This window comes from Cyprinus carpio, chromosome B23 (genome assembly GCF_018340385.1).
Source record: "Cyprinus carpio isolate SPL01 chromosome B23, ASM1834038v1, whole genome shotgun sequence".
Classification (NCBI taxonomy): Eukaryota; Metazoa; Chordata; class Actinopteri; order Cypriniformes; family Cyprinidae; genus Cyprinus; species Cyprinus carpio.
Window position 1 is genome coordinate 17,728,080 of NC_056619.1, and position 19,649 is coordinate 17,747,728.

General features: G+C 35.9%; 1 long non-coding RNA gene across 3 annotated transcripts in view; it reads right to left on the reverse strand.

The window, feature by feature from the left end:
* The window catches only part of LOC109060972, a 73,887-nt gene that overhangs the window by 10,052 nt on the left and 44,186 nt on the right, over nucleotides 1–19,649 (reverse strand). Inside the window, exon 4 of one of the 3 annotated variants that reach the window (XR_006158178.1) lies at nucleotides 17,716–19,340. The exons of the other annotated variants lie outside the window; for them this stretch is intronic. This is a non-coding gene — a long non-coding RNA (uncharacterized LOC109060972). Of the gene's footprint in view, nucleotides 1–17,715; nucleotides 19,341–19,649 lie in introns of those variants that run through there. 3 annotated transcript variants of the gene reach the window in all.

Sequence of the window (19,649 nt, forward strand, 5' to 3'; positions counted from 1 at the left end):
TTTTGCAATATTGCAAAAAAGTCTATTTAAAGTAAATGCTGTTCTTTTAAATTGTCTATTTTTATTGTGATATTGATTGTTTAAAGTAAGTGTTGTTGTTTTTAATTGTCTTTTTTTAAATATATCTAAAAAATCTTACCAACTTTATCTCCCAACTTGACTTTATCTCTCACAATTGCAAATTTCTATTTAGCAAAGGCAACTTTATATCTCATAGAGATCCTTAGTATCTCACAATTTTATATTTTAAACTTCATTTTACATTGTATTCTGAGGTAGAAACGGGTTTCCATAGCTAATCAATCTAAACAAACAGAAATGCTTAGAAGCACAATACATCACCGTGGAACATTCCAGAACTTTCCGTAGCTTTTATCTCACTTCCCGCTAATTTGCGGCCACTGACTGGCTGTAATGAAGGCCTTATGCATTTTTACAGCAGTGTCAGGCTAAGCACTGTCATGTATAAATTAACCAGTGAGCTAAAAGCTTTGTTGTCCTGCAGGAAAATGCAAGTCATCAAGCATTCAGCACATATTAATTTTCAATGGACCAGCAATAATGGGAATGTTTTATGAACAGGAAATCACTGTGGTCTTACCCGTCAACCGGCCCGCATCAAACAAGGTGCTATTGCGCACCGTCACCCCCCGTGCCCTACACACAGTCTTCTCGTCTTTCGGAAGATTGCCGTTGAATGCGAGTACGTCTGGATGTGACTTTTGGACATGTCACAGAGCTGCAAATCTGGCTTTGACCCTGCAATACAGTCCCGTGAAATGGTCTTCATTGGGACATTTGAAGGATGGTCGGGACTGCCTATGTGAGATTGAGGCAGCGGTTGTGTGAAAGGCAGATTGCTATGGCTTTTATGGCTAACTGCGGTATTCTTATACCAGGTAGCAGGTTTTCATTCTCCGGGCTTTTATTATGCCACATATAAAAAGCGTATTAGATGCGATGATGGGCACAGGCCTGCGCATCCTTCCAGACCCCTAAAAGCTTTTTTCAAAACAAATGCGGTAGGGCGAGAAATTTTAATAACAAGTAGATCGGCCCAATTCCATTCTTTGCTAACTAATAGACTGGTGCGCCTCATGAAAAAGCAGAAAACCCTCCAGTAAATTTGAAGCACAAGTAATCCGGTGCATTGGAGGATACTCTTCCTCCCTCTCTCACGTCTCAACCAGAGTTTATTTCACCTTAGACGGAGGTGAAAATGGCTTTGGATTTTTTTTCTTTTAAACCAGACTCAAAGGGCAGGCAAAGCATTCTGAGGCCTAAAGCTGATGCCCTAGTGGCTCGGCCAGCCACTTTTCCAAGGCCTGCTACTTGATTAAATGCATAATCCACTACTCCCCATCCCCGATGATTTAGTGTGCCTTTAAATCAGCTTGCGCACACATAAAAACCTCAAATAAAAATCACCAAGAAAAACCATTGCACTCTAACTGTTCTATTAAAATGATACCCGGCCAGGCCTTTCTTCTCCGCAATACCGTTTATTCCACATGAATGCGTATCTTAGCATTTTTTTTTTCAAGGTGTGCATATAAAATATTTAAAGTTTAAAATGTCAGCGTTGAAACATCAAATGCAGGAGTCTCTCATTAATCACCTAGGATGTAGGCTCCCTTTTAAGGTTATAACCCTTTGAAAGAGCAAAAATTACATTTCTGACCTTGAAGATGATACAAACTCATAAAGGTAAAATAATTCAGGCTTTAAAAGGAGGCCGTTATCTGCGGGCTCAAGTTGCTGTGCTCTGAGTTTCGGGGGGACACCAAACAACTTTCATTTTCATATTTACATCGAAGCTGTTCAGATTAATTCCAAATCAAATTGAGAAAAAAATAACAAAACTGTGAGAAAACATCAAACGGAACAATAGTGTAACTTTCAAATCCATGGGGCTCAGCTAACTGCGCTGCACAGAATGTTGCCTTTTTTCATGGACTTTTATTAAATGGTGCATGACATTTCCATTACTCAAGGAAATTAAATTCGCTAATTTTCTTACAAGCCCGGTACGTCTGCTATTTTAGGGAGGTGCGCTGAACAGAACAATTGTTCCAACACCTACACAAAGAAAAGGGATTGTGAATCTACCTTTTGAAAAGAAAAAGTGAATTAAAGCCATAAAAGCAATTTGCTCTTTAATAAAACAATTCTTGGTTTTGATCTTCAGCTAAACTGGCATTTGGCTAGGTATTAAGCCTGAAGCCACTTGCATTTATAAACCCAGGTGCCATGTTCCCGTTATGCAATTTACTTCCAAACTGCTTCTAATAACAATAAAAAGAAACAAATGTGATACGTTTCAGGTGTTTTCCCTCAAAAGCCTGCAAAACATTGTCTAACCCGTTCGAAAACTGAAAAAATGTAGTTTTAAATCTCCAACTGTGTTTTTCTTCTGACAAAAGGCAATAACTATGAATCTATACTCAGTATTTATCAACAGAAAATGTGGAATTTTCAGTCTAAACCCCTCATGATTCAGAATTTAAAAACAAACAAATCCCTTAATGTGCTACAGATCTGCAATACGCTGCTTTTAAAACATTCCACATGTCGAAATGTGGAGCATCCCAGAAAACAAACATCACACCAAGACTTGGAGTTGTTTAAATGTTAGTTTCTAGAGCCAGCGGTTTTCCTAAGGAGTGCACACACAAGTGAGTCTTGGCTGGGCCAGTGGAAGTGACAGCGTCACACTGAACCTGGCTCTTCTCCTCTGGAGATGAAAAGGCTGATTACTCTGCCTCTCTCCTGGGGAACCAGCAACATGTCTGACAACATCATTGAAAAATAGACAGCTGAGCCCCTCTGGGTCTTATAAGGGCTCACATTTAATGTGAGGAGATTCACACTAAAAAGGAGGTGACACTACAGTCTCTACGACTGCATCAATGAATACATTAAAGACTGTAAGGACAGCGGCTTCCACTAAATGTTCAGTCTTCCAGGATTAGACTGTCTGATAAAGTGGGACTATTAACTAATTCAGCTTAGAATGATTAACCAACAGTGGATGATCTGTATTGACCTCAAAATCTTGACACATTACACTGGCTCAGCGAATAGCAGACAGATAAGAGTGTTCAGGAAACCTGTCTGAAAACAGTCAGTTTTTTGCAATTTTGCTACTAGTGCCACAGAACTGACACACTCAACCTAAAAGCATAGCATGTCTAACAAAAAAAAAGTCAGTAAGTTGTTTCATAAAAGTTAGTAGAAGATGTTGTTTTGTAGCAGTTTTTAGAAGATCACACGGTGCAGCAAAATTATCCTGTACTTCAAAAACACTGGTGTTTTACATTACCATATAATTCTGCCCTTGCTTGTGTAAATATAAATGCATTTAATAGAGCTCAAACTAACAATGACCAACAAATACAATGCCTGTATTAGCAAATAAAATTACTATTACATATTCAATTAAAAATATTAAATATAAAATCTACTAAAATTATAATAATTTGAAGTGTAAATTTTTAATTTAAATTCTAATTATGTTCATATTCATTTATTATTATTTTATTTGCTAATATATAAGTAATACATAATTAATATATAATTAAAAATACATATTAATTAATAAATATAACAGTATTGGTCTTGAAAGCATTTTAAACCAAAAGTCTGGATAATATAAATATACATGCAAAAAGGGGGTTACTGTTTTCAATTAGTGCAAAAGCATCATGAAAAATTAAGATGAATAAATTCTACACTCAGCAAAGAAAGGCTGACAACATCACGGAGAAGCCACATAAAATGTATCTGCTGAGAAAAAGAGAATAATTGGTGCCGTATGAATCTTTATCCAGAGGGGCGTCATTATTAAACTTAGACACGCATTTCAATTCAGCAGTCATATCAGGGAGAACAAGGAACAAGACAAGATCAAGAAATCCTAATTATAATTACAAAATTACATAGGGTGCAACAAGGGTGCCTAGTTTAATGGTAATAATTAGAGACATGAAATTTTAATAGGAAATATGGCATTGTGTGGGTTTAGAGGCTTATGCCACTTTAAGGCCCAATCGTATGTGTGTGGTTGAATGTTCAATGATGAGCACCGTGATTAAGACGGTTCACTTTGAACTGCTGGCCCTTTAAAGGAGCTCAGCCTGTATCACTGCCCTGAAAGAAAAAGAAAAAATCCCCATCCTGCACCCAAACCGCCACACGTGCCCTTTTCCTGTCTCTCTTTATTACCCTGCCACGATCCTCTTAAGCAGACCTCTTCCCCAGCGCAATACCATATGTTTTCAGTTAAGCCTAATTTCTTTTTCTCTTCATTTAAGACATGGACTGGCTTAGCCAGAAGCATTATGTGGCCCGTTCTTCTACTCATTCATTTTCTTCTTGGGTTTTCTGTTATTTTTTTGGCCCTGTCTCTTTAAGGACTCCAAAGCTCCCTGTTGAAATTAATTTACAGCCACAACAAAACCAGCACAGGATTTTAAAATCATTGTAAGTAATTTTAAGTTAATTCACTCCAGATTTCTACATTAACCTTTCAAACAGAGTTCAGAGTGTAACTGAGCCAGGGGCAGTGTTGATGTAAAAACAGGTCATTCACGGGGGATTTTTCCTGACCTCGTTGGTTTACAGTCGGCAGGAAAACTCTAGAAAATGCTCACGTTTATTTTTAGCAATGCACTGTTTGATCCAGGATAATACATTTTCAAAAAATACAAGAAACACTTTTTTTTTTTTTTTTTTTTTTTGTTGCAATGAACAATGAGAGAAGGAAGGAACACGTTTAAACACTAAACATTCAATTCTAATATAATTTTGACTTTAAATGCTTATTTTTTAGCATCCTTTGCAGGCTTAATAAGCAATAATGTTAAAAACACGGTGATGGAATTGTTCACATTGAAATGTCCCTGTTAGGTGTCACACCTGGGGTCTGAGGTCTCCAGAGAGACTCCTATGCTGACAAACATCTTCCTATGACAGATTTCAGTCCCTGTTCAAGATATGCCACTCTCTGCATTTCCATGTAGCACAGCCCCTCCTGTGCTGAGACCGATGCTAATTGCATGTTTTTCTGCACTTCCCTGAGGTGCCACAGAAAAACATCAACATCACAAATCACACTGTAGTGTATGGGACTTGGCACTAATGTACTAATTGTTATACCGTATTCCTTACTTATGGAACAGTACATTATGGTAAGCACTAAGTGTTCAACACAATAACCAAGACAGGAAAAATAGACCTGTGTTTTCCTTACAAAGGCTCTTTTTTCCCTGAGTGAGATGATTCTGTGCCACAGTAGTGAAACAGCTCTTTTTCTCCTGAAAATCAGTCTGTAATCCTGTGAAGTCTAATTTAAGGTTACTTCAGGTACATCAGGGTTTCTTTTTGGAAGTAGAGGATCAATGAATCAATAGAACACACTCTGAGGTCAGAATCAGCTGTACCTCTGTAACTGACCTTGTATAAAAGTCTTGTGCATATTGTTGATCCACCTTGATTGCCAACAAAGCCAATTCAATATTTAAGCAAACAAACAAATAAATAAATACATAGCTCTTTGACAACTTAAATTATAGATTTTGAGACAGAATTTAAAATTAAAATTTCCAAAATAGACAAACTACATTATCAACAAACAAAAACAAAACAAACATATAACCACACAGCTATATAGACTGAATAAATTACAAGATTTAACAAATAACAGATTCTGAGCCAGAATGCTAACTAACAAACAAGATAAATTAATTCAGTATAGGACTGTAAAAATTACAAGATTTGACAAATAAAAGATTCTGAGACAGAATGAACAAACAAACAAACAAAGACAAAAATGCACAGTTCTATGGTTAAAAAAAAACATTCTGAGCCAGAATATAAATGAACTAAATGAATGAATGGATCTATAAGTAATAAATAAATAAATAATAAGTTTTGTCACACAGAACACTACAATAACACTGCCATTTAGTACGTATTTAACTCCTCTTTCACCAGTTAAACTTTGGAGTAACGACTGCTGTAGTTAACAAGATTTTCTGTGAAGACTAAAGTCTGTAAAACCTCCTTTGGTCGTAATCTATGAAAACAGGAGATAAGCCCACCACACAGTTCATGTAATGAAGCTCACATCAAACACAAACATCCCCACCCAAAACAGGCTCTGTCTAAATCATCTGTCCATTACTGGGCTCAGACAGACCACATAAGACAGGTGGGTTTTTTTAGTATGGAAGACCCTCATTTCCATGGTTTTTCTGTAAAAAAAAAAAAAAAAAAAAAAAAAAAAGCTTTATTGTGGTTTTTGGCAGATTTTCTGTGGACTCTCTCATGGACTATTAATGCAGTCATATTAATTTAAAGAGAGAGGCAAGTCTTGTAATGAATAACTCACTCAAGAGACAGATTGGATTCTAGTGTGTAAATGGCTGCAACAGCAAGTATGCCATTAGATTCATAGTTTGAACACAAATGATCCAAAGACAGAATCGGTTGAGGCATGCTAAACCCCTACAAAATCATTACAGGCTTTAGGGTAGGAAGGAAAGCTGAGGTCTACAAATTAAGCTGCAAATTGTTAAATATCAGTAAAGGTGAGCTCTTCTTTCCAGCATAATTACTGCTGCCAATCCAGTGTGATTTTATAATTCCAAAATCCTGACACTTCACAAAGACACTATAATTGCCTTGTGCTGGCCTTTCGCTCACCGCAAAGGTCCATTAATTAATTTTTCGGAGGATCTGCCCTGAAACGTATTTCTGCTTATGAAACGCAGCTCGTAGGGAGATGTGGAATTTTCCATGAAAATACAAAAAAACTGCCAGTCTCAGCAGCAGGCCGCTACTAGCGCTTTCTGCTGGCTTTCAGAGGGGCCCAAGAATAGCCCCATGATTTGGTGCTAAATACACATTGGACATGCAAGAATTCAAAACATGAGGCAGTGGCTCTACATTAGTCATCTGAAACAGAAACTTCCAACCAATCACATTTCACTGCTCGGCTTCAATGACAGACCACAATCGTTTACTTGTGATTCACTTCAACAAATAAGTCTTTAAAGAATCATTCATTTGTATGTTTTATTTAACATCAATTTTAAGTTCACCAAATAAATACATACACAGAAATAAATACATTTTACTCATCTTCAAGTAGCAAAAAGCACAATGAAAAACCACTGATCAAAAAGTGAGAGTTAAGACTTTGGCATGTGGAGTTAAGTATATGGTTCTGTTTACACATTCAGTTTAGGATTGAGTCTGTGTAATGGAACTGAGGGAAGAGGATGGAGCAGAAAGACGGAAAAGAGTAAAGAGGGACACTTCACACGTGATAGCTGTTTGTTCACATCATCTGCCATGAAACACTTCCAGTGAGGACAGCACTTCAACAGAGTGGCCCAAGAAAAAACTCCCTCTGAATTTTACTTCTTAGCTATGAGAAGACTTTCATCAAACACAAATGCATAAAACACAATTCAAGAAGATCCAAAAATCCCTGTAGAACACCCAAAGCTCAGGGCTTAAAAACTCACTCGTGACTTCTTATCTTTATTCACTGCTGAGTGCGAAAATGAAGAAAATATATTCTAGCGTCTGCCTGCGTTTTCTGATCGAGCTCCAATTACGAGCTGAAACAATTGGATTTTAGAGGATGCACGCATGTCGACTTTTCAGAGCATTAGATGGATTTTTACAAAGCACCCCTAGAAAAGCATTTCATTAAGTGCATCTTTCTTCCTTCTGCTTTTGCTTTTTTATTGTGTTTATATGTGTTTCGTATAAAGCTGTGCAATGTATAAATATCAGAGAATTACAGCGAACACAGAGGCAGGAAGAGCAATGAGATGAAGGGAGAAAAAGAAGGGTTGAAATGGCATCCTCTCTAAACTTAATGAAACAGCATCCTTTAATTTTTTTTAAGTAATTATAATAAAGATGGAAAAACATAATAAAGGCCTCCCAGCCCCCACCTGCTAACAGTAATTATAATAGACTCAACAATAAATGGTAAAGCAGCACAGAGCTGCATCTTGGGAATTCTCTGGGGTCTGTGGATTAGCTTGAAAAGCCTGAATGATTAAAATACACTAATTAAATTTTGTGTTCCTTGGTAACTCGTCTTCCTGGGCCCCTTGGCGCTGGTAAAATGGGAATAAATGTGACAAAAGCAAATACTGCTTCAGACTCCAGTAAGTAAACAAGTATAATCCAGTTTTCATAGGTGTGTTTCCATTACATATTTCACAAAAACTAACGTTCTTCAAACGCACATTATTTCTCAAAGGAATGGTTTAGACAAAAATTAAAATTCTGTCATCATTTACTCACACTGTTCATGTCTTTTAAAGCCCATATGACATTTTTTCTTTATGCTGAACACAAAAGATATTAAGCACACTGTCAAAGTTGCTCTTTTCCATACAAAGAAATTTTTTTAAGGCAAGATTTTTAAAGAATAACTTAAATTTAAATCTGTTTTCAGTCCGAATGGCTTTAGAAAATAGCAAACAAGTCATATGGACCACTTTATTGGCCTTTTTAGAGCTTGATCGCTCCAACCTCCATTCACTTTTTTTACATGGAAAAGAGCAGCTAGGACAATCTACTAAACTTCTCAGACAGAATTTTTGTTTTCAGTTAATCAACTCAAATCAGTCTCAAAAAGTCTCAAATTGACTTATAAAGGAAGTCTCTTGAATATTCAGGTGACCTTGAATTTACTCAAAAACAGTGACTGCTTTCTAACATGAAACTGAATTGAGAGTCCTTTGAAACGATCCAAACTAAAGTGTAAACCCTGCTAAATCTCATGAGTAATATGCAGCAAGAGGCTTTTGCATGTTTTGACACATATGGAGAGAATGTCAGGCATAAAGAACAACAGCATTTGATCAAAGAGCAAAACGTAGCAGTAGTAATTATGCTTTAGCCACTTCATTCAAACAAGAACAGATCTCCTCGGCTCGCTCGTCTCTCAGTACTGGGCTTCAGTAGTAAAGATACGACAGGAGATCGGTCACGCTGGAAATCTAACGTGTCACCGTTGTGGTGAGGAACCTGCTTTTAAAGGGGCCGCATTTTTCGAGGGGGGTCCTGGGAGGCCATCGCCTCTTTCCTTTCGCAATGCGCTGTCTCTGTGAATGATGGTAATCGCTTGTTTGCTGTCAGCAGGAACAATGGAGCAGGGGAAGACGTCTTTAACTCCCCTTCCCAATCCCTGCTCGCTTTGAGACATGGATACGGCAAGTCAATCCCTTGGTAAAATCACATGGAATCAAACAGAACAGAAATATCAAGGGTGTTAAGTACATGTTGGGGTTACTCTTGACAGCTGCGTTCGATGCTTCGGGAGAAACAGCGAAAGGAAAATAAAGATCTTGTAAAGAGAATATGTTCTTGTGATCAGGTTAAAACCCAGCTAGAGAATGTGTACACAGGTTTAATGGGAAAATATGCTAATACCAATACAGTATTTATTCTTTACTAAAACAATGTTAACTTTGGTTTAGCTGGATAAACAACGCTGACAGAGCTTGTTGAGAATGTGGAGGAAAGAAAGGAAAACCAAAGCTAATTATGAGGTTAAGAAAAGTAGAGTTGGTCTGGCTGTTGGTTCTCGGCCAGCATGGCTTCAGAGACAAACTACAGCTGTGTCTGAACATGTGGATACACTGCCAAAAATCATTGTTTAAAAGAAATATAATAATAATGATAATACACTCCCAGAAAAAAAAAAGTTTACAAAAGTTGTCACTTGGGCAGCACCCTTTCAAAAAGATACACCTTTGTACCTTATTTACCCATAAAGGTTAAATGTTAGTATTTTAAACATATCACTTAATTTGACTTTGAACTTTCTAATTATTATTATTATTATTATTATTAATAATATTTTATTATTTAATTAAGTAATTTGTTTGTTGTTTATATAAGAGGTTTATACTTCTATATTAACTATATAATCCTACTAAAAATTAGTTCGTGTAAGGAAAAAATCATTGAAGATCTTTTGCATGTCAATTAAATTCCTCTTGTTCTAAGGATGATTTTAGTACAAAAAAGAATTAATTTTAGTTCTTTTGAGTGTAAAATCATTGAAGATCTTTTGCATGTCATATATATATATATATATATATATATATATATATATATATATTTATTTATTTATTGTTTGTTTGGTGTATTTTTATTAAGCAATGTTGCATATTTTTTCTTGTTTATACCAGATATTTATACTTATAAATAGGTACTTGTTAGTGATATAAGAAAAAACTAAATCAAGACATATTCTCTAAAAACTCTTAAATTAATCTCATTTTTGTTCTAAGGATGATTTTAGTACAAAAAAGATGACTGCAGTAGACAAAAGAAATATTTCTTGTATAATATTTGATGATACAAATACTCAAAATGCCCGCTTATATGTTTAAATATAAGCAGGAATATATTTTGTATTTTGATAGATTTGATTTAAAATAATTCATATTATATTATATTTCTTATTTTGTGCACATTTGTAAAGTAAATGCATCTTGTTTAGGAATAATTTTTGGAAGATTAGATTTATAAATGTTTTTTTTTAATGATATTTTTGATTTATTTTTTTTTTTAAATAGATAGTAATTGTATTTTTGCTATGAATGCCTGATTAAAAACTGAATTACCTTTTCAGTTAACCAGAGCTTAGAAGCCAAATGACCTGGTATTTTGTCTCTATGGAGCGTCGAGGGAGGGGGGTTAGAGGCTGCAGGCATGAGTGGGCATAGGAGACGGGCCAGACTGGCACGAGACTCATGCCCATTTACTCCTCACCACCGGGCATGCTCCATGCGAGGCTTGCTGGTGGCCTCAGTCTTGAGAGCAAATTAGATCCACTTCATTAAAATATTCCAGCCAGGAACAAAAGGATGAGGGGTGGAGGAGATGTGCTAGAGATATGCGCCTGATATGCATGCAGGCCAGGCGAGCTCCGTGCACATCTGACAAACAGATTGCCTCACTTGGAGAAAGAGAGACACAGCCCAAAGGGGAAAACTTAATCAGATATAGATGTAAAGTCAACGCATTGGATTATACGCTGCGTGTGAGCGAGTGACAGAGAGAAAGAGCGGGGAGAGAAATGGCAGAGGGCATATTTGTTGTACCATGTCCCTTTGGTAGAGGTGCTATAATGTGTATGTGCTCTTTGTTCGTTAAAAACCTCAACATGACTCTCGGTTATAAAAACTTGTGCCTCATTGCAATTATACAAAAGAAAATGAACACTTTTGGGTTGCCCTGGTAACCTAATTGCATCAGTACATTGCACACAGGAGCCAAAGTAACTGAATTTTGATGAAAAGGCGGCGATAATTTACGGCATTGAGAAATTAGTTGCCGTGGCGACGCGTTAATTACATCTCAAATTAGCAATGCAAGTGTAGTGAAATTAAATATAAATCATATTTTTTGCATAAATTACAGGGGTTGATTAGTGCGAGGCGCCAGGAGAGAGAGGTTGGGATTCCACGGGCCTGTCACATCAACCCTCCCAACACCCCCATCTCATTCAGCTCCTCTTAAAAGAGAAATGCCGTAAGCTCCTTTACACGCCAGCGCTGCGGCAGAAACACGCGTCTGTTTTCTAATTAGCATTTTGATCTTTTTCAGGTTGATGAACTTCTTTACTTCTGTCACTCCTGGAACAACATAAAAATCTTTAGGGTTTTTTTCCTCTCTTCTAAATGATCACTAATGGATGTTAACACATGATATGAAAACATATCCTTCATATACAGCCGGGTCTACAGCATCTGAGAACACATGTCAAAATGCTTCTATTTTTTTGTATTTGTTTAATTTTAATATCAAATTTCTGTTCCTCAGTACAGAATCAAAAAGATGTACAGTAGATCATAAAGAAATATAATAAGTATGCAGTAATAAAGTATATAGTAGGTCAAAGATGAAAATTATTATTATTTAGAAGAATTATATATGTTGAATAATTATTATTCGTTTGTTTAATAATTATGTATATTATTAGCATATATATATTAGCATAAACTAATACATTTATTACATTTTATTGAATTAAATTCCTTTGTTTCTTTACATTTTAGATTGCTGTGTTAATGATGAATATAATCATTTATTATATTAAATTACTTTTGTCTCTTATTTTACATTGTTTACATATGTTTACATTTTACATTGTAATCTTATAATAATGAAGTATTATTATTTAGAATAAAAGCATAAAGATGTTTTCTCTCTCTCTCTCTCTCCTAAGTGATCACTAATGGATGTTAACACATGATATGAAAACATATCCATCATATACAGCTGGATCTAAAACGTTTGAGACCACTAGTCGAAATGATTATATTTTTTGCATTTCTCTAAATTAATGTCATATAAATACAATATGTAGTAACAAAGTCTTCTCTTTTATATTTTATAATATAAAAAAAACATAATTTAATATTAAATTGTCTTTTTTTTTCAAAATTTGAATTTGAAATTGTCAGTGTGGTCTTAGAGTTTTGGAACCCATATTTGAGGTTTCTGTCGTAGCTTTACAGGAGGAAAAAATGTGATCTAATACATATTGAGGAAGACAGCAGGGTTAAAGGCAAATCAAAATGTTAAGAATTAAGGCTGACACTCCTGAGTGAAAAAAATTCCATGTGGCTGATTTTGTGTATGAAATTCCTTGTGTTGTTTAGTGGCTCGATCCCACACATACAGTGGCATGTGTAACCTCAGAGCATCAAGAACAAGCCTCCAGAGTCATGTCGGCTGAGGGGGGGCCTGTGTCTGCAGAGGAGAGAGAGAGCGAGAGAGCACAAACACAACAGCAACAGGAACCAACTTGAGCCATCTAAATTATTCATCATCCAGATGGATTCCTTTCTCCTTGAATTTTCAACTCAAATAGACCTATTCACCTACAATATTCACTGCCGCCTGTTGTGTCCGATGTCACTCAAACCACAAAAACAACACACACAGCCGTTCAAACCACAGCTGGGGCGAAAAAAAAAATCCCAATGAACACTCTTATCTTCACACTCCTTATTCTTTCTTTCTTTCTCTCTCTTACTTTTTTCCTTCTGTTACGGTGAGCTGGGGGAGTGACATTGGGGGAAGGATATGAAAAGGCCTGCAGCCCCCAGAGACAGTAACTATCTGTCATTTAGCTGCTAAAATGTCAGCAAAATTTAATGAACTCCACGTGTGTCTCTATCAGTCCTTGAAAAGTATTTTATGTCTTCTGATGCTTTTTCTGCTCTTTATTCCACTGATAATTCCAAACAGTGTTAAGTGTTTACAGGATTTACGCTTTAAAACATGAAGCCTAATGGTTTGCACCTAAAAATAAGAAAAAAAAGGTTCAATTAGATGCTAGTATTTTATATAAATATAATAATAACAATAATAATAATACAAATTTTTAAATATAAAAAATTGCTGCTGCTCTTACTTACTGTACATATCACTCTGTTTTAGCATATGTTCAAGTATGAAGGTTTCAGGATAGCTGGAGCGATTTTGAAGATTTTTTTGATGTTCTGTGTGAAAGATGTCATGAACTCAAAGGAAAAAAAAACTAAATACATAATTGGAAGCAGCCACGTGGATAGAAAATATAAAAAAAAAAATGAACTTCAAGCCACTTATGTGAGACTGCAATTAATTTAGACTCCAGATTTAGATTTAAAAGTTAAAAATAATCTATTTAAAAACTGATTCCATGTTATTTAGATTTTTCATTTCTTAAATAGTTTTAAGAAAAATAAAGAAAATTTAAATCTCTTAAGTTGGTTTGATCTATATACATGCATTTTTCGACTCTTAGTCATTTTCTGAGGCAACATTTGCAAAAGCCACAGAAGACATACCATAATAAAGCGCTTTTGAAAATGACCAAAGCAGGATTATGATTCTGTGGGACACTCCCATGAAAATTATTTTGCCAGACTGCATTATGAAACATTTCCATCAAAATACGCTTACACAACACTGCACACGGCTCTCCATCTCTATTGTGTTAGCCTGACGCTCTCTTCTTCTCACCTCAGTCATTACGGCCCATGTGCCAGGATACAGATGGACAGCCTACATTACCAATATGACCAACCTCTGCTGGCAGAGGTCCATTCACGCAAACTTACTTCCTGGCCTTGGATAAGGAGGTAGAGATGACCTCAGTCTCCAGGGGCAACTCTTCCCTTGTACATATCCACTTATAAATGTGCCTGATGACTTTTAAAAGGACAAAGAATCATTAGGAGAATAAGTAGCCTTTCACATATTCCTTCTGCAACGCCCCCTGAAAGTAATTCCAATGCATTTACACAAAAGAGAATTGCTTTACTGGGAGAGGCAGTGGTTTAATGGTCCAATACGCTCTTGGCCCAAGTACAATTATCTTCATATGATGGTGGGAAAAAAAAGTTCAGCTTTGAAGGAAAAAGCGGGTTCAGTGAAATGTCAGTGTGCACACAAACATTTGGCCTTTCATGAGTAAATAAATCATACAAACGAAAAAAAAAAAGAAAGAAAAAAAAACATTAACACAACAGTTATTACTTTTTGCACAAACAAACTGCAGTTGATCAAGGCATAAAGAAAACATTCAACATCTTTAGTGCAAAATGAAAAGCAAACGCAGTAAATCATTCAAGAGAGATTCCAAATGCAGCTTTCATATTAATATAGCATTTCTTGATTTCTTTTAGCTCTGTTATATAATAATGGATTTGAAAAGTAAGGCAACATGATGGTCAGAAGGTAGAGAAGCCCATCCCAAGACCCTTTTTCCAGTGTATATTTCATAAACATATCGCAGCCCGGTCGACTGAGCACTAAAATATGTAACAAGTCTTTTTCTAACACTGATTTATGATTTGAACGATCACTTCAGTTAATGCAAAACCTGTTAAAAGAGCCAAAGTCTCAACATGCTTCTGTGTGCAGGGGCTAAAACTGGCGTGACCTGCCATACAGATTATATTAGGCAGATGTTTGAAGTTTAAATAAATATACCCTTTCATTTTGCCTGCTATATGCCTCATTCCATAAAAAAATCCAGACCCTCCCAACAAGATTAAATAAAAAACCCAAAATAATACAGACTCCAAACCTCAGGGAAATAGTTTTAGTAGCAGGAGGGAGCATACGGTAGTTTTGTGGGATGGCCTGCCCTGCATGGTGAAGCATCACCTGAGCTTGTTTTACTGAAAGAACAACTCTAAGCAAGTAAAAATCTACTCACTCTCAGGCCATCCAAGATGTAGATGAGTTTAAACCCATTCAAGTGACATAATGCTACATTTCTCCAAAAATGTTCTGATGAATAAATAAACTCACCTACATCTGGTGACCTGAGAGAGAGTACATTTCTTTAGCAAATTTTCAATTTTGGATGATCTATATTCCTTTAAATGTGGAACACAAAAGAGACATTTTAAAAGCATTTTAGCCCGTCAATTTAAAGTCAGTGGGGCCCGATGTTCTTTTTAAAACAACATGAAAGTGAGTAAATGATGACCGATTTTTTCATTTGTAGGTGGACTTTTAGTCAATGCATGTATTCCAACAGTAAAGGGACAAAAAAAGTATTTATGGATAAAGAATAAAAAGACTGAGAATCATTTTGCACCAAACACATTCTTTTATTTCTTCTTTGGAAAACAAAAGGAGAAATTTAGTAGTGGATCCATTTGCATTTTCCATGTAACTATTTCCCCAAAATTTGTGTTCCAAAGACAATAGAACATTATACTGGTTTGGAAAAAACATGACAGTACAGACAGAGGAAATAATGACACATTTCTAATTCATGGGTAAACTGCCCTTTAAAAAGAGAAAGAGAAAACAAATGTAATACATAGGGAACTTTAAAGCTGATATTTTTCCTATTTTGGTGTATGAGACAGCCATGGATTGGTCGTTATAAAGCGTATCTGAAGAAAACGATTTCTAGTCAACAGCATGGTATACTGTACATGTATAAATTACACACACAAGACAGGAACTGAATCAGACAGACAGTCTGTCTTAGCATAAATTCTAGCTTTCCAGAATAAATTGATATGGGCGTTTAAACATCCCATTTTGTGCTGGAAGTGCTTTCACTCAGTGCTAAAGTTCTTGCGGCGGGAAAGAAATCAGTTAAAATTGAGACTTGCTCTTTGGCTGTTGACAGGTAGAAATTTGAAACAGCCATATGGCTGGTAATGGGAGGGAAAGAGGAAGGAGAGCCCACTAGAACCTGACACTCCCATTAGGACCCTCCTGAAAAGTGAAATATTTGATCACGAGAGGGAAATTGAGCAAAAATGAACTGAAACTAGATATAGTCGACTTACTTTCCCGTTTGCGGCCCGATATAGATGTCACTCAGAACTTAATAAGCTTTTGAATTTCCATTTTATCACAGAAAATAGAGTGTGAGAAATAAAATCAGCCAGTTTCACCCTAATGGACAAAGTAATGGAGAGGTGGAACTGACACAATACATTTTGTCTGTGGTAATACCATCAAAATGAAAGCATATTCACTGCTGGAGTTTTCAGGGAATCAATTCAAACCAAATAGTGGCCATTTTTCTCTAGGTTTTTATTTCATAATGGCTCCAACAAATACAGCACTTTGGCTCTCGGGCAACGGGGTGTCACTCAGGGTGATAGCAACAGAGTCATTTATCCAATAGAGTTGAGTCCTGAAGCCAGTGCGCAGACCGCGTGTTTCGATTCACTCTCTCTCTCCCTCTATTTCGGCTCTGTGAGCATTAGCCAGACGCTACAGTACATTGATCCCACAGGAAAGGATTAGCTCACTTTTAGACCAAAGTGTTACATATGAGGTCAGGTCATATCAGATGAACTCTGCGGCTCGCAGGCTGGACTGAAAGCGTCGGGCTACAACACGACCGGCTTAGCTGACTCGCAGCTTGCTTCAGAATAGACCAGCCTTGGGCCCGTCATCGTGAATAGCACTGAGAGAGCTGAACTCACAGCCAGATGGACCTCAGCCAATCCTGTTCAAACACCAGGGACCGTGTTCAGAGAGAACGGGTGTGGTAGCAGCCTCGACAAACCGCATTACTTTAAACGGTTAAAACCATCACCAGGGTTTCTTTTAACCCTTCTGTTCTACAGGGACAGACTGTACGCTTTAATAATTAGGGTGCCAGAAAAATAACTACAACTTAAATTTTATATTGTGGCTCCCTGAAAAATGTATCCTGACATAAGTAATACATTTGAAATCTCAAATAATATTTATATTATATTAAATATTATATGTATAACACAATTTTATAATATATAATTATAATTCTATTTTAAAAATATTATAATATACTTAAATATTTTTTGTAAGATTATATAATACAAATAATTAAAAATTAAATTATAAGTCATCAATTATAAATCTGATTCATACACTGCTCAACTTTAAAAGGAAGATAAAAACAGTTTTGTTTTAAAGTACAACTTTCACGTGACAACAACACAACACCTTAAACAAATCTTAAATAATATTTTTACTATTATATATTAATTATATGTAAACAATTATTAAATATATTTACATTTAAATATATTACATTATACATATTTAATAAAAAAATTGTTATACTTTTTATAGAAGACGATGTATATAATATAAATTATATAAATTCTATATATAAAGATTCCTAAATGTTCTCAAACACATCTAGAGGGTTTAAAATAAATAGAACATCGAAACTGTTGTTTTAAAGTATCACTTTCACCTCACAACAACACAACGCCAGAAAGAACTTTCAGACAAAACTTCCACATTGAGTTAATCTGGAAATCGCTTCTTTAAAAGTTGTTTTGTTAGGCAAGAGAACAGCAAGTAGACTGCAAGATGCAAATCTAGGCTTGCTTTGTTTTTGACAATAATTACAGAAAGTGAAGAAGAAGAGGAGTCCTCAGTCCCCTGTGTTCTGCTGCTCTATTAATTATTCTGAGGAAGACAGATGTTAAATTGCGTATGCCCATCAGCACTAAGACTTTCATGAGATTTATCATTCATGTAAATCATGAATAAAATATTTCCTTGCCAAGAGAAAATGTTACATCTGTTTGGTGCATCACAGATACCATGATGCAAGAAAAATCCGAACTGGAAGACGCCGGTGACCACCTATACGAACACAAAACGGACAGAGTTTATGAAACTAAAATGGTTATTTTTTTCCTACACAGTATGAAATTAGATTAAACAGATGTTGAATTCATTAATATGAATAAAACCGTTTTAATTTTGTTTTTACTGCACATTTGCATAAGCCTTTAGTTATGTACCAAATAATTGAGACGTTTGCCTCTTGACTTTGGAGTACAATTTTGCTGTCCAGCTTTATGTTGATACTTCATTATCCTCATGAATATTCACAAGCCAAAGCCACTTTAATACAGTGTTGTGAAAACACGGACAATATTTGTATTTCTTTTCACTTTACATCCGCCTACGAGCTTCGGAGGAATAACAGTTTTTTTTTCTTTTCTTCACCGTAGGCCCTTCTCGTCTAATATATACCTTGCATATGAAAACTCACTGGCCACTGGCTATAAATATTCTTTAATGGCTATGAAACTCTATTTTGCATTAGTTTTATTAAACAGATTTTTTGTTCCCATGACATCATCATATATAAGGCCAGTCTCCATTCTCTCAATCAAAATACGCTTACATTTTTGTTTCAGAAAAAAAGGCCCAGTTTTAATAAAACGTGCACAGGATGCTTTGCCTTCCTCCGGATGCATAAATAAGTAAGCAGTGACAGACATAGTGTCATCTGTGAGGAGAGAGAGAGAGGGAGGGAAAGAAAGGGAGCATCAATGTTCCAGGAGAAGGAGGACGAGGTCGGGACACGAGTCGTGGGGACGCGGCCCTTTCGCGTCGCCCCCGGCCACCATCACGTCGTCCTGCCCTCGGAACAGACAGCCAGGCTCTCACAACAGATGGAACTAATGATGCGCAACAAAAGAGATCATTTCACTGTGGTCCTGGGGAAGCCACAAAGAGCGCTGGGACATTTGAATGATAGGGCCAGCCAGTCACTAGGGGTTAGATATGGGAAGCTTTTATGGAGGTGGAAAAGTGAATAGAGGCTCCCTGGCCCTCCTTTGGCCCCTTTGATGTCTCTCACAGAACCAGTGCGCCACTTTTTAAAAGGGAAATATGAAAAGTGGAAGACTAGGGCCTCTGCCAATCTCTTTTTCATCCTTTTTTATGAGCCTTGTCAGCAGAAAATCCCCTGTTTTTTGAAGACGCATGAGTTCATGGTGAATGTACAGTTTGATGTTCTTGTAGGAGCACTGAGGAATAAAAGATTGGGAGACAGTAATGCGCTCATTCAACATTTCAAAAAGCTTTCAAATAAACTCAAGAATCAACAATAAAGGATTTTTTTTTTTTTTTTTTTTTTTTGCTTGCCCTGCCAACATTTTCACAGGTCCCACCACAAAGAAGCTTATTTGAATAAATGATTAATTATTAAATAAATAAAGAATATTAAATACTTATGAACAAAACAATAAAAAATAATAAATATATACAATATTAATATATTTTAAATATTAAATAAATAAAAAATAATAATTAATTATTATTAATATATTTTAATA